General features: G+C 44.4%; 1 protein-coding gene across 2 annotated transcripts in view; it reads left to right on the forward strand.

The window, feature by feature from the left end:
* Positions 1-15,054, forward strand: part of NOS1AP (nitric oxide synthase 1 (neuronal) adaptor protein) — a 523,739-nt gene that overhangs the window by 268,853 nt on the left and 239,832 nt on the right. The window lies entirely within an intron of this gene.

A 15,054-nucleotide genomic window follows, 5' to 3' on the forward strand; every position in this document is an offset into this window, starting at 1 on the left:
GTTCTGGGATTCCCATTCTTCTCAGAGTCAGCCACAGTTTGTTATGATCCACGCAGTCAAATGCCTTTGCATAATCAATGAAACACAGATAAACATTCTTCTGGTATTCCCTGCTTTCAGCTAAGATCCATCTAACATCACCTACAATATCCCTAGTACCACGCCCCCTTCTAAGCCCAGCCTGGACTTCTGGCTGTTCTCTGCTGATGTACTGTTCCGGTTGTTTTTGGATAATCTTCAGTAGAATCCTTCCTTAAGACTTGATCTGAATTTGGGTCTGTATACAAAAAGGAAAGTCCTTGCTTTCTAAAAGGCTGTTGCTGATCTCTAGGACTAATTCAAGCTCAAGTTCACTACCACTGAGTAGCTGGTTCTGATGTGTAGTGACCTTCCGTCAAGTTTCAGAGACTGTAAATGTCCATGAGAAGAGACTGCTCATCTTTCTCCTTAAGAGCCGCTGGTTGATTCAAACTGAGACATGTGGAATTTGTATTAGCAGTGCACCTTGCTGTCGACTTATGCCACCTGTGCTCCCTGGCACTAATTCAGCTCAACAACTACACATTACTGTCAAGTCAGAACCAATTCACAGCTGACCCTCCAGCGGCCTTTCAGAGGCTCTAAGTTGCAGGGGAAGAGATTGTTCATCTTTCTCCCAAGGAGCAGCTGATGGAGTCAAACCACTTGCCTTTGGATTTGAACCAACTGCCTTTGTGTTGGCAACGCTAAGAAGGGTTTTTAGAGGGGGCTTCTGCATGTTTTCATCTCTTCTCTCTCTTCTGGCTCTTTTGCATAGAATGTGGTTTGGAGGTGTTAGTTTTGGTAAAATTTCTTTTTTTTTTTATTATTTTGTGTGTCTGTGTACCGTCAAATCAGATCTGACTGGTACAGGAGGAGATCGTCCCTCCTTTCCCAGCAGAGCATCTGGTGGATTTGAACCATGCGCCTCTGGGATTGCAGTGCAGCTTCTTGCCACTAGGCCACCAGAGCTCCTCTCTTTTTTTTTTTAAATACACTTTGGGGTGGAATTGATTGTGAAGACCAGCTTCTTGCTAACTTTCTTAATATTTTGGAAAGGTGGTCATGAAGCTTGGGACTTGGAATTTTTTCTTTTACACCCTGAGAGTAACCGTAGGCTATAGGAAGACAGATTCTGGCTGGACAGAAAAAGAACTTTCTAGACATTGTTAGTTAGAACTGTTAAAAATGAGATAAACTTGAGGAGAGCATCATTTTATTTTCACCACTGGAGTATTGTAAATGCTGAGGCTGGTGCTGACTTGGCAGAGATTGATGATTAGATTTTTGTGACCAGACTAGGTCCTTCTCAAACATGCTTTTTTTTGAAAAAAATTATGTGATATTTATTATATTTTAAGGCCCTTGAGTGGGGAGAGAAAATCAAGACAGAGCTGCAATGTGAAATGAATTCTGAGGCAGGCCTGGGTGTTAAAGTTGGGGCTCTGAGGGAGAGAGTTAGTTAATGTGGCCATGTTTCCTCAAAACTACTTTTGAGTGCGAGTGGGCAGAAGCGTCGGGGCTCAGAGGTGTGTCCCTGAGAACACCTCCATGGGCACAGTGACCGGCCCCAGGCTCGGGCTCACAGCTCTCCCTCCTTTCTAACCATGATCCACTCAGCCTTGTTCGGCACCAAGCAGGAGTCACTCTGTGTTCCCAGTGGCCTCCCGTCTATCTCTTCATGGCTCTGAATCAGCTGTCATGGGAGCTGGCTGTGACTGAGAACCAAAATTAATCCACTTTCTCTGGAAATTCCTTCTTTGGGGCTCACGACTGTCACGTCTCTGGGCTTCCTGAGGCCAGCATCTCTCCGTGAAGCCCTTGCTTTTCATGAGAGCTTTCTTTCCTGCAGGGTTCCATGGGGCGGCCGTTCCACTCCGTAATTGACTGGACATATTTCTGCCACTTGTAATTACTGCGAGCTGATCACCTGCCGTGAGGCCGTGACTGCTGCTCCCTGTGGACGCGCTGCCCGGGCCCCAGAGCCATGCTCCCTGCCCACGCGCTGGGGGAAGTGGGCTTTATCCGGATGGCAGGGCGTAGGGAGACAGGCCTAAGGGTTCATGACCCTGGCCCTGCTCCGGACACTCACTGCCTCTTTGTCCTCCTCTCTGCTGGCTGCAGTCATCAGCTTTGCACAACTTAGGAACTGGCTACGAGGGGCCCACTGTGATGCCAGAATGTCTGCAATGATGCCCATAGGCCTGGGGAGCTCCGGATGTCCTCACACTGGAGGGGAGTCTGTCAGCCTGCTGTGCCCTGATCTTCTACCCCATGGTCCACTACTGTGCTCTTGCTGCTCCCAGCCCCTTTCTCCTCCTGAGCAGAACATCATGTGGAGATGATGACTGTGAGACAAGTCACTCTGCTTTGGAAATGAGGGTCAATGACATTTGAGTTTAGGGAGAGCCAGCAGGCTCTCTGTTTGAGTCTCTTCTTTATTGGCAATTCATTTATAGCTTCAGAAGATGGAGGGCTTGCCATCTGCAGTGCTAAGAACTCAGTTGGGCAACAAACTAACAAAACTCAATGCTAATGGAGTCAAAGCCAACTCAAAGCAGACCCTCCATTGGGTTTCAGTTGAATGAGGGGAGAATGCCTCTCTGTCTCCCAAGAAGCAGCTGGTGGATTTGAACTGCCAGACAGGCGTGACTTTTGAGTTAGCAGCACAGCTCCCTGCAGACCACACCTTCAGAGCTCTCTGACGAGACAATAGGTGCTAAAATTCTTCCTGCCAGGACTCGTGTTTTTGTCTTGACTGTTTGAGAGCCACATTCTTCCCTCTGCATATGGTTCCATTGTGCACAAAAAGGCATTTCCTGAGTACAGGGCAATAACAAGGGTCTGGAATCTCAAGTGTGGTGTCACCGGGAGACCGGCTGAGTTATGAGTGCTGCTCCTCAGGAGAAAGATGCAAAACCCCTCCCCTTGCAATTTATAGCCTCTGGAAACCTACTGGAGGGTCCACTATGAGTTGATTCTGACTAAATGGCAATGAGTGAATGAGTGAGTAGCTCTGAAGCAGCTGTGGAAAGTCAATACTTGTAACTGCAACCTTCTCCCCAGAAAGACGAGGATTTTACAGAAAAGTAAACAAAGACTCAAATGTTCAGATAGTTGATAGGAGGTTTTAAAATTATTGAATAGCAAGGCCAGGAGAATAAGCCTGCTAGTTGTTTGTTTTTAAAGAATATTTTATTTTAATTGTGATTTTAACGAACATTTACAGACAAGTGAAGGCTGATTTGTGTTGCAGCCATTGGAACACCTGAGAAATTGGGGAAGGAGAAGCTTTGTCTCTGCAGCGGAGCTGTCCCTCAGAGCTGGTCTCTGAGAATCCTTTGTCTTTTCATATATAAACAGACAGGTAAAGGTTGAGCTTGCCATGTAGCCTTGCCTATAAGCCTGAGAAAGTGTTCTCTGGTGGTCAGAGTCTAAACAGGTCTTCTGTAGACCCCACTTCTTGTACTTAAAACCTCTCCTGAACTGGCATGCTGCTTAACTTTTTACTAGGTCAACAATGAATATTTAGTGCTTGTCTTGGATGTTAGAGATTTATTGGTGAGGAGAATGGGCCTGGTTGACCTGCTCTCATGATTCCTAAGTCTAGTTCTGTGAACCAATATTCCTCAGACCCAAATCCTCATTGATGCAGGTAGGTTGAGAGCCTCTGAGTGAGCCTTGGAATAGGGAACATGTAAAGGATGACCTGACAGATTGTGAAAATTATCAAATAGCATCACTAACATCACATGCAAGCAAAATCTCACTGAAGACTCTCCACAAACAACCAGAACAGAGAACTACCAGAAGTACAGGCTGGGTTTCACAAGAGGCCATGACACTAGGGATGTCATTGCCAATGTCTAATGGATCTTGGCTGAGAGTAGAAAGTACCAGAAGAATGTCTATCTGTGTTTCATTGACTGCTCAAAGGCATTTGACTGTGTGGGTAATAAGAATGGGAATCCCAGAACACTTGATCATTCTAATGCGAAACCTATACTTGGACCAAAAGGCAGTCGTCAGAACAGAGCAAGGAAACACTGCATGGTTCAAAATTGGGGAAGACATACGCCAGGGATGTGTCCCATCTCCATACCTTTTCAACCAGTATATAGAACAGATTATCCGAGAGGCTGGGCTCTATGAGGAGAAGTGTGACATCATGATTGGTGGAAGATCTATTAACAATCTGCATTATGCAGATGGCACAACCCTGCTTGCTGAAACTGAGGATGACCTGAAATGCTTGCTACAGAGGGTCGAGGATTGCAGCCTTCAGTATGGATTGAAGCTCAATGTCAAGAAGACAAAGGTTCTCACCACTGGACCAATTGGCAGCATCAGGATGGATGGTGAAGAGATTGAGATTGTTCACAGCTTTAGTCTGCTTGGCTCCATGGTCAAAACTCTTGGCACCAGTAGCCAGGAAATCAAAAAACATACTGCGATGGGAAAGTCAGCTGTTAGGGACCTCTCCAGGGTACTAAAGAGCAATGGTGTCACTCTGGAGACTAAGGTGCATCTGATACAGGCTGTGGTTTTTGCAATCACTTGTTATGCATCAGAGAGTTGGACAATGACTAAGGAGAATAGAACAAGAATTGATGCCTTTGAGCTGTGGTGCTGGAGAAGAGTATTGAATGTACCCTGGACTGCCAAGAAAACAAACAGATTCATCCTGGAGAGGGTTAAACCAGGCTGCTCCTTGGAGGCACGTATTCTGAGGCTTCATCTGACATACTTCGGACATGTTGTAAGGTTGGAGAGGTCCTTGGAGAAGGAAATCATGCTTGGGAGGGTGGAGGGACAGCACAGGAGGGGAAGACCCTCTATGAGATGGATTGATTCCGTGACTGGGGTAATTGGGATGGGTGTGTCAGAGGCAGTGCGATTGGCACAAGATAGAGCAGGGTTTAGAGCTGTTGTACATAGGGTCGCTATGAGTCGCAAGCGACTCGACAGCACATAACAACAACAACAACAACCTGGGGAAGAATGGGAATCCCGGAACATCTGATTATGCACATGTAAAAACTATATGTGAATCGGGGCAGTCATCAGAACAGAACAAGTCAACACTGCATGGTTCAAAATCAGGAAAGGAGTGTGTCAGTGATTAATCCTATCTCCATGGTTTTTTAATCTATATGCAGAACAGATCATTTAAGAGGCTGGTCTTATGAGGAAGAATATGGCGTAAAAAACTGGAGGAAGACTGATCGACAATATGTGTTATGCAGATAACACAGCCTTGTTCACTGAAACGGAGGAGGACTTGAAGCATTTCCTTCAAAAGGTCAAAGATTGCAGTTTTGAAGTTCAACATCAAGAAAACAGCTTCTCAGCACTGGGCCAATTGACAGCATCATGATAGGTAGAGAAGAGATTGAGTTTGTTAACAATTTCAGCTTCCTCAGGTCCACAGTCAACCCTCTTGGAACTGGTAGCCAGGAGATCAAAAGACAAGTTGGATTAGGAAAGTCTGCTGTCAGGGACCTCTCCAGAGTGCTGAAGTGCAAAGATGTCAGTCTAGAGATGAAGGTGTGCCTGATCCAGGCCGTGGTCTTCGCAGTTACTTGCTATGCATCAGAAAGCTGGACAATGAATACGGATGATGGGAGAAGAATTGATGCCTTGGTGTTATGGTACTAGAAAAGCATAATGAATATACCATACCTGCCAAGAGACATTGACTGCCAAGAGAACAAACATGCCTGTCCTGGAGAGAGTGAAACCAACTTGCTCTTTGTAGGCAAGGATTTTGAAGCTCCATTTCAGATGCTTTCAGCACGTTATCAGGAGGGATCAATCCTTGAAGAAGGACATCCTGCTTGGAAGAGTGGAGGGAAGATGCAGGAGAGGAAGATCCTACATAAGATTAATTGATAACACTGACTGGGTAATGGGCGTTGGAGGCAGTGAGATTGGCTCAGGACAGAACAGAGTTCAGACTTATTGTGCATAGGTTTGCTATGAGTCATAGGTGACTCAGTGGCACATAAGAACAAGCAGTTCTGAACTACTTACCCTAATGTATTAGGTAGCATTTGGTAGAAGTGGTGTGGAGGGACAGAGTGTTGAGGAATATAGAGTAGGACCGAAGAGCATTGGAAATTTTAGTGAAATTGTACAAGAACAGAAACCATTTAAGAAATAAATTGTGGATGAAGGGGGAAAAGAATAGTAGATTGAGTGGAAGATAGCTTACAGAATGGCAGTGGAGAATGTCTTACATCCCCTTCCTGCTTGGATGTCTTCTACCTTTGGCCATTCCCAGGGACTTGGGCTACTGTGGTCTGTGCTTGGACTCACTGGAGAGGGATCTGGCAGCACCGCGGATGGTGTCCACAGACTCAGCTGTGCATGGTTACACTAGTTATGGGAGAACCTTGGGACTTGTCCTTAAAAGCCTTTGAGCTCAACTGCCGATTCTTGCCCAGTGCCACCATACCTGACTCTCTTGAGCCCTGTTGGGTTATTTGGCTTGCTGCTTAGTTTATTTGGTTTCTTAGTGTCCCACGTGTGCACAGCAGAACTGCTCCGTTGATGTTTTCAAGACAGCTGTTCTTTCAGAAGCAAATCACCGAACCTGTCTTCTGGGGTGCCTTTGGGTTCGCTTGAACCACCCACCTTTTGGTAGCCAAATGCTTAACTGTTATACAACCCAAAGACTTCCATACAAAGTGGAGAGGATGCTTTGTCTAGAGAGAGCATGTAACAGGCAACACTGGGGCTTCGGGACCGGCTGGCTGCCGACTTCACTAACCTCAAGGAATCCAAACACAAGGAGTTCAAAGTTACCTCAAAAACTTGACATGGAAGGAAACAAATATATAACCATGCCATCTTTTGCTTTTTCCGAGCATACTTAAGTGCCCCAGCAGCTTTCATCCCCAGCGCTGGCTGTAATCACCAGCTGCACTTCCTGCCTCGGAGCCCTTGCTTCTCTAATAATTGGTTACTTTGTCTTGGCCCTTTAATTCAGTAGTGCTTGCACCCAGAGTTGCCTGCTCAGGGATTTGTGCATTAAGGGAGGCAGCTCCCACTGATCCTGCACAGGCGTTTTTGCTGACAGGTTGTTATGACCAGAGTTGCCAAATCCAAGGAGAGACCTTTCACCTGAGTCAGGTGCTTTGGGGAGACGGGGAGGTGCCCGCCTCCATCTTCCTGTCCCCTACTTTATGGCTTCACTGTCTTCTTTATTGAATCCAGGTTGGCTGACGTCAGTTGCCCAATTTTCAGTGCTGTCCAGATAATTGGATTGTTTTAAAATTCTTCTCTGTATGAATTATGAGCATTTCTGACTTTTTTTTTGGCTGCTAGGAGTCTGTCCCAGCCCCGGCAGGTGCTGTGCCAACTTCCCTGGCACACACCCGTGCCAGTGCATTTTCCTGTTGACCCCTTGCTCTCCCTGTGAAATACCAAGCTTAGAGCTCTGGAGAAGCCGCTGCCACTTGTGGTCTCCTGAAAGGCTGCCTTTGTCCTGAGCAATGCCCATCCCAATGAAGCCTGATAAACAGCCAGCTCATTTCTCCTGTAAATAAAAATGAAAGAACCTTGCCCACCAGAAGTAACTTTACTTGTCTCTTCTCGTTGTCTTTGTCCAAGGCCGTTTAATGAATAGTTATTTAAAACCCCAAATCTAGCTCTGTGCCAGGCACAATAATAGGGGACATAAAAGTAGAAATCTGTGGTTGCTACCCTTCATGACCACGAGGTTTCTGGTGGAGACGGGGCATATGAGCTCGTCACGGAATTCAATTAAATGCTGGTTGAAGGAATTGTCTTCTCTGGTGTGCTTTAACAGACCAGAGCTTTCTTTTCCCACGTCTTTCAGAGACATCCTTTTATTTCAGTCCCTTTAACATCGGTTTGTTGGGTCATTTCTTTCTTCATCCATTCTGTGAACCTGATTTAATGCTTGCTCTTTGCCAGGGATGGTGCTAAATAGGAGAGAAAGTTGTTATGTACTTTATTCAGACACATATGGGCATACAGGGCAAAGTAGAACTTCCACATGTTGGAATTCCTGTAGGAAACAAATCTCCAAGCCTTTTCTTCTGTGGAGCCCCGAGGGGTTTGATTTGCCAAACTCTTGGTTATATAAGTGCTTAACCACTGCATCACCAGCTCTCCTTAAGTCTGACTGTACTCACTGCCATCGAGTTGATTCCACTTCTTAGTGACCTTATGCAATAAAGGGAGCTCAGCTGGCATAGTCTATAGAGAGTTATGCCGATAACCCAACGGTTACACCTCTCTGGTGAATCTGGCCATGCTACAAGGAGAGGCCATTCCTTGGAGAGGGAACATGCTTGGGAAGGTGGAGGGATGGCTGAGGAAAAGAAGACCCTTAGCCAAGTAGATTGACAGTGACTGTAGCAATGGACTTGAGTGTGGCAGGGATTGTGGGGATGGCACTCGGTTCAGATCTGCTGTGCATAGGGTCACTAGAAGTTGTATTCGACTCAACAGCAAACAACAACAACTTTCCTTTGGGAGAAAGCTAAGCATGACGTAAGGCTCATGGAGCCACTGATGAGTCACACTGCCAACTTTTCACTTATATAGCAGTGAAGTACTAAAGTATTGCGCCACCAGGACAACTTTAAAAGAGAAAGAAGTGATCATAATTTAGTGAAATATTTTTTTGACTTGTGATTATTTTTATTATTGTGTATCATCAAGTCAGGACTGACTCATTGCTGACTCTCCAGTGGATTTTCAGAGGCAGTAAATCACACAGGAGGAGGTTGCCCATCTTTCTCCCTCAGTGCTAGTGGATTTGAACCTCATGCGTCAGAGTTAGCAGCATAGCTCCTTACCACTAAGCCACCAGGAGCTCCCAAAAAGGATTACAAGATTAATGTTTCTTTTTTTGTTATTTGGTGCCACTGAGTCAACTACAACTCATGGTGGTCCTAGCACAATGGCTCTGAATGCTGCCCTATCTAGTGCCATCCTTACAATCTCTGCTAAGCTTGATCTCATTCTTACAGTAATTTTGTCAATTAATCTCATTGAAGGTCTTCCTCTCTTTCATCGACCCTCTATCTTTGCGAGTATGATGTCTTTTGCCAACAACTAGCTCCTCCTTGTAACATGCGCCAAGTAAGTGAGCTACAGTTTCTGCATCCTTACCTCCACGGAGCACCCTGGATGTACCTTCTTCAAGACATGGTCATTTGTTCTCCTGGCCATCCCTGGGACATTCCATAATATCCAACACCAAAACTCAAAGGCAGCAATTCCTCCTCTGTCATCTTTATTTATTGTTCAACTTTCATACAACAGCAAGTGATTGAAAAGACAATGGTTTGGATCAGCTGCACCTTAGTCTCTATCATTGCCTTGACTTTCACCTTGTGTACTTATTATATTCTTGAAGCACCTTGAAGAGAATTATGTTTGGAATGACCTACTCTTTTCTTCCATAATGAGTAGCTAAAATCATGTAGGAATTCTTTATGCTTCAATGTGAGGTTTAGTTACATTTGTCTTGCCTTTAATTGTTATTTTGGGCTTACTAATGCATAGTTGTTTCTGAATCTTTAATTTTTTAAAAATGTCATCTTTTCTTCTACACCTCCTCCCTTCCAGGCCATATGCATGAAGAGAATGCCAGAAATAGAACACGTTTAATATTAGAGTAAAAAGCATCCTCTGCTATACTAATCCCTGTGGGTCCTCTCTGCTGCATTCCCCTTGAAGCTCCTCCCTGGAGGTACCTCGTGGATCCTGAAGGACACATTGCTTCCAGGACATGTGATGTCCATGATTCACTCATCTCCTCACTTTGGCAGTGCCCACTCTGAGCACAAACCTCTGTTCTAAAGCTGGCGGGTCCCAAGCAGTGTCCTACCTCCTGTGTATGGGGCAGTGTGGGCCCTTGTCAGTCCCTGCTGGGTCATGTCGCTCCATAATCTGAAGTTACCTCGTGGGCCACAGTAGTGATGCTCTACACCTCCCTGGTGGACATCCTGTGTTGTGCCACCTGCAGAAGTGGAAGAAACACTTGCTCTCAGGATTGGGCACCTGCCTGAGCCCTGGTACAGTATTAGCTTGTTGCCTTCTCTTTGATCTTTTCCATGGATGAGAATTTGGGTGCTAAAATAGAGTGATGATCACTGTGTTATGCTTACAATAACCTGCTCTGTGGCCTGAGCCCTACTACTGGTCCAGGGTATTGGACTGAACTCTCCCAGGATGAGCTCTCTCCCAGCAGGCCCTGTAGTCTGTCATTGACGTGGTCTTCAGGCAGAATACCTTCATTGGTCCTCAGTGATGTTGAGATGTGCTCAAATCCTCAAGTGATGGATAGATTCCCCCCACCCCCCAAGCAGGGACTTTTTCAATAATTAATAAAACAAAATATCATTACCTTCTTCCGGAAACTTTGGAAAACAGAGGAGAGGGAAAATAACAGCTCCTGCCATCCCAGCCTTCTTAGCATTTTAGAGAATTTCTGTGGACTCTTCTTTCTTATGCATGCATTCTTTACATAATCCTGATTCTGTTCCTTTGCCACCCTTGGCCGGTGTGTTTGCCTGTCTGTGGAGTGGTAAGAGTGGAGTGTGCAGAGACCCAGGTGTGGATGTCTGCTTCCTGCTGGAGCGCTCAGCTTCTGCTTTCTATCCCTCTTTCCCTCTCCCCTCCCTGCCACGCTCTTCAGAGCCTTTGACATGTGTTTACATTCCTTCCCTTCTTGCTCTGCTGCTCATTCCCCACTGTGTCCTCCACTTTCCCTCTCATCACTTACTCTCTGCACTGAGCCACCTGTGTCCTAGTCCTGCTTTTATCTCGGCTGGTGACTGTGTTTGGCTGATGTGTGGCGGGCTCACAGTTCATAACAAAACCCTCCTTTACATGAAAAATGCTGGGAGGGGAGTAGAGTGGAGTTATGATGGAGCAGGAGATTGTCTCAGGATCCATACACACCTGGCTCTGCCCTGGAATACATACTGCTGGGTGGGGGAGGGTAATTGGACACCTTTCAGCTTTATCTTATCAGTACCTAAATAACCTGTAGGGAGCTCTGATGGCTTACTGTTAAGGAGTTGTACTGCCAACCCAAAAGCACTGGCTTTGAATTCACCCACTGCTTCCTAGACAGTTAACTCTTGTGCAGTATAAAGCCTCTGAACACCCACTGGAACATCAGTTATCAGTCAGTTCTCATTCAGTGGTGCTCAACAACAACAGATAATTAATTATTGGACAGTTTGCTTCTAGGGTGAATTTTCAATCTTATGCTAGTACTTTTGATGACATTTGTTTTAGTCTTGTTCCTGCCACTAATTCTTATGGTGTACTTTAGACAAGCCTTCAATGCAGCTTCCACTTTCTCATTCATTACCATTGGCTCCTGTTCATATGGTACTTTCTGAAATTTCACAGTGTCAATCATTTCTTTCTGTTACAATGACTCTGTGTATTCCCTCCATCTTCTTTTAGTGCTTTCTAGGTCATTCAATATATTGCCCATAGCATCTTTCAGTATTGCAACTTGAGGCTTAAATTTGTTTTTCAGTTCTCTCAGCTTGAGAAACGCAGAGCAACCTTGCTTGCAGAAAGTGAGGAGAATTTAAAGCACTTGTTGCAGAAATCAAGGAATGCAGCCTTCGGTATGGATTGTATCTCAGTATCAAGAAAACAAAGATTCTTACCACTGGACCCATAGGCAATGTCATGATGGATAAGAGATTGAAACTGTCAACAGCTTTATTTTGCTTGGATCCATAATTAACAATTTTGATACCATCAGTCAAGAAATAAGGAGACACATTGCACTGGGAAAATCTGCAGTTAGGGACCTCTCCAAATTATTGAAGAGCAATGATATCAGTTTGAGGACTAAGGTGCATCAGATTCAGGCCATCGTCTTTCTGATTACTTGATAAGCATTTGAGAGCTGGACAATGAATAAAGATGAAAAGGAAAGAATTGACACTTCTTAGCATGTTGGAGAAGAGCACTGAATATTCCATGGATGACCAGGAAAACAAACAGTTATGTCTTGGAAAGGGTCCGTCAGAGTCCTCTTTGGAGGCAAGAATGATGAAGCTTTGCCTAACATACTCTGGGCATGTTGCTAGGAAGGGCTATTCCTTAGAGAGGAACATGATGCTGAGAGGGGTGGAGAGTTGGCAAAGGAGAAGACGACCCTCAACAAGGTAGATTGGCAGAGTGACTGCTGCAAAGGATTCTGGTGTGTCAGGAAGTCTGAGAATGACACATGATAGAACAGGGTTCAGATCTTTTGTTCATAAGGTCACTAAGAATTGTACTCAACTTGATGGTACCTAACAACAGCTTTAGACAACTCAGTTAACCTTCATGTTTTGATGTATTCCTCTTCCAAATGGGAATACTAAAATTTGTCCCATCAGTCTTGCAAATATGTTTGTAGACAATATGGAAAGCCTGTTGCAATTTTGGAAATACAGTGAAATGTATATGTTGTATTATGTGCTGCCAAGTTGAAACTGACTCATGGCTCCTCCTGTGGAGGTTTACAGAGACTATAAATTGCATGGGAAGAGATTGCCCATCTTTCTGCTGAGGAGCAGCTGATGGATTCGAACCTTGTGTCTTTGGGTTGGCAGCTCTACTTCTTACCCACTAGGCTTCCTGGGGGGAGGGGGTGGAAATCATATTTAAAAAGAGAAGTGTAAATTGTAATTATTATAGTAAGAGTATATTAAAGAACATTGGCTCTGGAAATAGACAGCTTGAGTTGAAATCTTGACGGGGTTATTATCAGCTTTGTGATCTTGGGCAAATTTCTTCTCTGTGCCTTGATTTCCTCTTCTACAACATTTGAAGTGACAGCATTTGTAAATTTGCATTTATAATAAGAGTCAATGAGTGAATGTCTAGACTGTGTATGAAGCAGGGCCTAGCACACTTACGGCACTATTCTTGTGCTGTTGTCACTTTTTAGAGAACTCAGCTGGCTTTGAGAACTCAAACTCAAAATTTAAACTCACCGTTGTTGCATTGGTTCTGACTCATAGTGCCTCTCCACTGAGTTTTTCAGGCTGTAAATCAAAAGAAGACTGTCCACCATTCTCCTGAAGAGGCACTAATAGATTCAGGTTACTATAGATGCAAAGCCTCTGGTTAGCAGTGCAGCTCCTTAGGACCTAAGCCACTGTCCATCTTGGAAGGGAACACTTGTTAATTTGAGTCCTGGTGTATAATAGTTAGTGATTTTCACATTTCATCTCCTTTAGATGAAGACATTAAGGCTTCAAGAGAGAAAAGCTTAGCAAGGCTCAAACTCTGTCCTTCTCCACTTTGGTGCTCTCTTTGTTGTAATACACCACCTCCTGTCTGGGTCTTGAGTACGGATACCTCAGTTGTTACTTGTTCTAGGGAAGAAAAGTGAGTGTATATAGCTTACTCACTGATATCAGAGTAAAGGACACAACCTCCACTTTCATTCTGGGAGTTAAATGCATGTGTACGCCTTGCTTTTTATTCCGTTTTTAGTGCATTCATCTGTAATTTTGATCAGTGCCAAGTTTTGAAATGAACCTTTGGCTGCTGTGGCACCTTCTTAATAACTGTGTCTGGGAATGGCATCATACTGGTTGCTGGATGATGCCAGCTTCTTTCCTACTCATTCATACAGTGGTCATGATAATAATAGACACTGTGAACTGAGCATCTGGAGATTGTACATAATCTCATTTATTTTTCCTTACCACTTGTGAAATAGAATTTATTCTTATTTTTATTTCCTCAAAATATCATCACTTGCAAGTGGGAAAGTTGGGATTTGAACCTGGGACATTCCCTGCCTGGGATTATGTCTGTGTACATTAGAATAGTTCTGCTTGTGGCTGACTTAACATCTTGAGCTCTCAGAGAAGATTGTGTTTGAAGCAACTCCATGACTTGACAACTTTAAAAACCACTGTTTTCAGAAGAAAGGACATCACTGTATGTAGAAGAAGAACCATTAAGGCTGACGTGAACTATCCTTTCTGAACCTCTAATTTATCTTCTGAGAAAGTGAGAAGACACCATCAGCAGCTAAGGAGTGTGCTGTCTTAATAACAGTGCCTTGGACTTTCTTACCTATTTGAAGTGAAGTCTATTTGGTAGTTTGTGCCTCTTTGGCCTGTAATGATGATAATCGGTGTGAGGAACATTCTACTGTTGCTCCATCACCATCTCCTAGGCTGGGTCTGCAGTTGGCATTTTTAGCAGATCTTGTGTCTTTAAGGCCCAATCACAGTCTTGATGGTCTCTGCGAGAGATGCTCATATGTATGGTTTGGTGGTGAGCAATAGAACTTTTCCAAGACTAATTTTCCCAACTGTGTGTATTCTCCTGAGTGAAGCTTTCTACTATTTTCAAACCCAGTCTGTCAGAGAATGGGACATGTTTCCTTCCACCCTTCCCACCCACATTGTATATATGGGGCCACTGTCAGGCTCTTCGCCTGGAGGACAGGATATCTTTAGGGACCCAACTTCAGCCATTTATTTGCAGATTTCCATAGTCTCTTTCCTCTGCCCCACCAGAGTTGATATCATCAGGCATGGTTGGATCCCAAACAAGCTCTTTTTCATTGAGATCTTTATATAAAGACTGTGTCCAGGTAAAGGCTGACCATGTAGCAGTAACATAGAATGCTGTGAAGCATTACCATGTTGTAGTTATAAAGGGGGAACAGTACATTTTATCCAGGCTTGCTGCACCTTAACTCTATTATTTACTAGCTGTCATTGGGAAGGCTTCTGCCTTTTCTGAGCTCTTCCTTTGTACTTGAAAATGGATGAGATCACATCCTCTTTAGGTCTTTGCAATAAATGACACGAAGTATGCAAAGAGCTTAAAAAAACAAATGCCGAGACCATGTCTGCCATCTAAGCAGATATATGCACACCCATGTTTATCACAGCTTTGTTTACAATAGCAAAGAGTTGGAAGCAGCCTATGGGCCCATCAACAAAGGAATGGATAGAGAAGCTGTGGTATGTCCACACAATGGAATACTATGCAGCATTGAAAAACAAG

This window comes from Elephantulus edwardii, unplaced genomic scaffold (genome assembly GCF_000299155.1).
Source record: "Elephantulus edwardii isolate Elephantulus edwardi_28Jun2011 unplaced genomic scaffold, EleEdw1.0 scaffold00057, whole genome shotgun sequence".
Classification (NCBI taxonomy): domain Eukaryota; kingdom Metazoa; phylum Chordata; class Mammalia; order Macroscelidea; family Macroscelididae; genus Elephantulus; species Elephantulus edwardii.